The following is a 5,928-nucleotide window of genomic DNA, read 5'->3' on the forward strand; positions in this document are numbered from 1 at the left end:
ACAGTGCCTTAGACCAGGAACAGTGCTGTAGACCAGGAACAGTGCCGTAGACAGGCCATCTCCATGAACAGTGCCATAGACCAGGAACAGTGCCTTAGACCAGGAACAGTGCTATAGACCAGGAACAGTGCCTTAGACCAGGAACAGTGCCTTAGACAGGCCAGCTCCATGAACAGTGCCGTAGACCAGGAACAGTGCCTTAGACCAGGAACAGTGCCGTAGACCAGGAACAGTGCCGTAGACCAGGAACAGTGCCGTAGACAGGCCATCTCCATGAAGAGTGCAGTAGACCAGGTAAGGAGCCCAGATCAGTGGCACAGACCAGGACAGCCCCAGTAACAGTGCCACAGACCAGGAACAGTGCCATATATTGAGGCAGTGCCAGGACCCCCCTATAGACAATGGAAGTGGGGGGACCAGGATGACAGAGCACAGTGGCAGGCCAGGCGGGGGACAGTATCTGGTGAATCTTTCCTCCCCATTGCGGGGTTAATGGCTGTGCCTGTGGTTGTCAGTGCCGGCAGTGCCGGGGGTTAATAATGAGCCCCCCCCCCATATGCTGATTTCCTGCCTCTGATTAGACCCATTCAGCTGCCTGATTACTGGAGAGGGGCTCGGCTGATTAGCGCTCAGGGTCAGAGATGCTAATTACTGCGGTAATTACTGACACGTCTTCCTGGCCTCGTAGGACCTGAGTAGGACCTGAGTAGGACCTGAGTAGGACCTGAGTAGGACCTGCCTTCGTCTGGCCAGGAGATGGGAGGTCAACTGTAGGAAAAGCTCTTCTACAAGGAACTGTGGGTGATTGGGGGCACAGGCCACACCGGGGGGGGGGGGCAACCAACGTTCTATGAACACTTCTGACATATTCCGTCCTCACTCCCCTCCTAATGTGAGCACAGAGACCCCCAAGTCAGTGTGATCCCCCCCCCCCCATCAGTGAGTCACATTATATACCCCAGAGGACGTTCCCAGCTGTAGTAGATCAGGTTGTCCTCTCCGAAGATTGGAATCTTCTCCAGAGGTGGAAGAAGGGGCCCTCAGCAGACTGGGGACAGTTGTGGAAATCCTCCTTTATATCCCCTCCTGTCATTGTCACCTCCGAATTCTGATCACTCGTACCATAGAAACCCCTTCCTGTACTGCAGGTAGCATCGTCTTCCCTCCATCTCTGACCGTCCTCGGGGTGAGACGTTCATCTGCCAGACATTCCTGTTGATCTCCATAATCGGGTATCTTTTCCAAACGAAACAAGACCGATATCACGAATACGTCGCCAGACTTCTCCAAAACTGCTTCTTACCGTACGGCCACCATGACTGGGGTCCTAAAAGAACCTTTTCTGGGGGCCACATACCTTTTCTGGCCTTTAGTTCATTTCAGCTTCAATCTAACTACAGTGAGGAACAGAAGTATTTGAACCCCCTGCGATTCTGCAAGTTCTCCCACTTCTTCATGTCTTCTCACAGCGATGGGATCAAAGTCTCAAAATGACCCCCCCATGTCAGCCACGACAATGGAGACCCCGGGGGAAGAGATGACCCAATGTGGAGGACATTGCAGGGGACTCTTCTCACCAGACTATGGTCCTCCATGACTGCCACCATCCCCCATTTCTCTTAATGACTCCCCACTTCTTCGTATTCCTCAGCTGGGTCCTCCCATCTCCCATTGGGCCACCATTGATCACCATTCCCGGCCCCTCTCGCACACGACTCTCATCATCCTGAGACAATCCTCATGTCCCATGGCCCGTATGTGGGGAACGTGGCCACTAATCACTCCATCCTGGGATAAGATCCCGAATCCCCCGCTGCACCGTACCGGCTCTGAGAGGGCAGGTGGGTACCCCCTCTATGCCTGAGATGACTGCATGGTCTCCTGGGACCCCGACAAATCAGCGACTTACAAGATCACATGGACTGGCTGGTCGTACTTCAGACCTTTCAGATCAAAGTTGCAGCTTGAAGCCTTTAGGCCCCGGAGCAAAGGTTGACCTGGGCCCCCCCACTACCACCGGCTGCTTCACTCTGAGCTGTCGGGTGAAAATGGTGGGCTTATATGTAAAAGATGAAGCTCAGAGTGCCCGGCCTGGGCCCCACCCGGGGTCCTCTGACTTCTAGATTTACATACAAGCCCACCCAGGGGCAGACTGACCATTCGAGCATTGCCCAAGGGCCCGGGGTCAGTAGGGTTCACCATGAGATGCCCCTGGTACCTTTCATTTTTTGGGTGTGGTTTGAGTGTGGGCGAGGACACGGGCCCCATGATCCCCTATTGCCCGTGAACCCCATGAGTTGTGAGGTCCCTCAGCCTACCACTTTCACCTGGCAGCTCAGGGTGTGGCCTGCCTGCACCGCCTTGTGTGCGTGGCTGAGAAGGGTGGGGAGGGGCTGAGTAGAGAGTGCGCCATTTTGGGAAAGGGCTTGTCCCATCACCCTGTGCAGGTTAGACCGGAAACTCCAGGGGGCCCGGGACCTACACAGGCACTTCCCCCGCTGACACAGTGTAAAACCTAAGGTGACAGGCCGCACGGACCCCCTGGAGCAGGGGCAGGGTAACCATTGTGACCCCTGCAACCCCTCAAGTGCCACCCATGGTGGACGGTGCTGGTAGTTTTTTAGAAGGGTGATGGCGGGTCGGTTGGGTAGGTGCAGCGTGGTGGCACCCGAAGGGCGATGGCGGGATGCCACAAGGGGCGGAGTCCCCGGAATGTATGTGGGCTGCCACAAGGGGCGGAGTCCCTGGAATGTGGGCTGCCACAAGGGGCGGAGTCCCCAGAATGTATGTGGGCTGCCACAAGGGGCGGAGTCCCCAGAATGTATGTGGGCTGCCACAAGGGGCGGAGTCCCCGGAATGTAGGCTGCCACAAGGGGCGGAGTCCCCAGAATGTAGGCTGCCACAAGGGGCGGAGTCCACGGAATGTATGCTGCCACAAGGGGCAGAGTCCCCGGAATGTAGGCTGCCACAAGGGGCGGAGTCCACGGAATGTATGCTGCCACAAGGGGCGGAGTCCCCGGAATTTATGTAGGATGCCACAAATATTACTGACCCTGCCCCCCAGTTTTACTGACCCAGCCCCCCCTGTATTACTGACCCTGCCCCCTGTATTACTGACCCTGTACCCCCCTGCATTACTGACCCCGCCCCCCTGTATTACTGACCCCGCCCCTGTATTACTGACCCGTCCCCCCTGTATTACTGACCCCGCCCCCCGTATTACTGACCCCGCCCCCTGTATTACTGACCCCGCCCCTGTATTACTGACCCGTCCCCCCTGTATTACTGCCCCTGCCCCCCTGTATTACTGACCCCGCCCCCCTGTATTACTGACCCGCCCCCCCTGTATTACTGACCCGTCCCCCCTGTATTACTTCCCCTGCGCCCCTGTATTACTGACCCCGCCCCCCTGTATTACTGACCCCGCCCCTGTATTACTGACCCGTCCCCCCTGTATTACTGCCCCTGCCCCCCTGTATTAATGACCCCACCCCCCATATTACTGACCTATCCCTCCTGTATTACTGACCCTGTACCCCCCCCCATATTACTGACCCTGTACCCCCCCGTATTACTGACCCTGTACCCCCCTGTATTACTGACCCGACACTCTCCCCCCCCCGTATTACTGACCCTGAACCCCCCTGTATTAATGACCCCACCCCCCCTGTATTACTGGCCCTGCTCCCCCTGTATTACTGACCCTGTCCCCTCCGTATTACTGACCCTGAACCCCCCTGTAGTAATGACCCCGCCCCCTGTATTGCTGACCCTGTCCCCACCCCCTGTATTACTGACCCTGAACCCCCCTGTATTAATGACCCCACCCCCCCGTATTACTGGCCCTGCTCCCCCTGTATTACTGACCCTGTCCCCCCCCGTATTACTGACCCCACCCCCCGTAGTAATGACCCCACCCCCTGTATTACTGACCCTGTCCCCCCCATATTACTGACCCTGAACCCCCCTGTATTACTGACCCCGCCCCCTGTATTACTGACCCTGTCCCCCCCCCGTATTACTGACCCTGAACCCCCTGTAGTAATGACCCCCCCCTGTATTACTGACCCTGTCCCCCCCCCGTATTACTGACCCTGAACCCCCCTGTAGTAATGACCCCGCCCCCTGTATTACTGACCCTGTCCTTCTGTATTACTGCCCCGCCCCCCCTTTATTACTGCCCCCCATGTCACTGATCCTACCCCACCCCCGCATTTCCCATGCAGATCTCTGTTGCAGGAGGTGTAGTAGGGAGGTCATCCCGGCCAGCACTGAAATGACTCGGTATGGCCTCTTGCACCCGGTGATGTTTCGTCTTTCTGGCGGTAATTTCCGGCGTTGGTTTTGCGCTCACAATATATTCTGCGATAATATAATAATACTGACCGGGAACGGTCCTCCTGAAGAAGGCGCAGCGCTGGGTCACCCGCCTGTGTGTACAGACACATTGGGATCAATGCACTGCATCTCAGATCAGTGCGCTCCAAGCTGCAGGACCCCAACACTGCCTTCCTGTATACTGTGCTAACTATGATGTCATCATCTACTGTATTGTGATGTCATTCTATCTCTTTACTGACTCCTCCTCTCCTAGAAGACGGTTGCCATGGTGATGGAAGGTGATGGACGGTGGAGGAAGGGCTTTCCTGAGATCTGAGATGATGAAAATGGAGCCGTGTTCGTCCAAAACCAACATGACCTTCCATGTGCCGGAAGATGGAGTGCGGCTGCGTTGTCGGCATCCTTGGTCTGGTTCTACAAGACCCCCCAATGTAAGGCACCTACCATGGGGAAGAGGGGCCGGGGCCCAATGGTTCTACAAGACCCCCCAATGTAATGTACCTACCATGGGGAAGAGGGGCCGGGGCCCAATGGTTCTACAAGACCCCCCAATGTAAGGCACCTACCATGGGGAAGAGGGGCCGGGCCCAATGGTTCTACAAGACCCCCCAATGTAAGGCACCTACCATGGGGAAGAGGGGCCGGGGCCCAATGGTTCTACAAGACCCCCCAATGTAAGGCACCTACCATGGGGAAGAGGGGCCGGGGCCCAATGGTTCTACAAGACCCCCAATGTAATGCACCTACCATGGGGAAGAGGGGCCGGGGCCCAATGGTTCTACAAGACCCCCCAATGTAATGCACCTACCATGGGGAAGAGGAGCCGGGGCCCAATGGTTCTACAAGACCCCCCAATGTAAGGCACCTACCATGGGGAAGAGGGGCCAGGCCCAATGGTTCTACAAGACCCCCCAATGTAATGCACCTACCACGGGGAAGAGGAGCCAGGGCCCAATGGTTCTACAAGACCCCCCAATGTAATGCACCTACCATGGGGAAGAGGGGCCGGGGCCCAATGGTTCTACAAGACCCCCAATGTAATGCACCTACCATGGGGAAGAGGGACCGGGGCCCAATGGTTCTACAAGACCCCCCAATGTAATGCACCTACCATGGGAAAGAGGGGCCAGGTCCCAATGGTTCTACAAGACCCCCCAATGTAATGCACCTACCACGGGGAAGAGGAGCCAGGGCCCAATGGTTCTACAAGACCCCCCAATGTAATGCACCTACCATGGGAAAGAGGGGCCGGGTCCCAATGGTTCTACAAGACCCCCCAATGTAATGCACCTACCATGGGGAAGAGGGGCCGGGGTCCAATGGTTTTTCCAGACCTCCTAATGTATTGCACATACCACAGAGAAGGGGGGCCAGGGCCCAATGGTTCTACAAGACCCCCCAATATCCATCCATCCTTGTCTCTCAGATCCCTCTCTGTCCATCATCTTCACACTCCGTATTGCTCATCCTCAGGCTTCAGACACTACACTTGGCTTGGCTCACATGTGAGGGGCACCATAGGGGTCCCTGATGTGTAGAACCTGCGGACATTCCTTCTGACCTGCAATGATGAAGACACTCCAACCG

The sequence above is a fragment of the Staurois parvus genome, unplaced genomic scaffold (genome assembly GCF_062004578.1).
Source record: "Staurois parvus isolate SC_StPar_1 unplaced genomic scaffold, SC_StPar_1.0 ptg003932l, whole genome shotgun sequence".
Classification (NCBI taxonomy): domain Eukaryota; kingdom Metazoa; phylum Chordata; class Amphibia; order Anura; family Ranidae; genus Staurois; species Staurois parvus.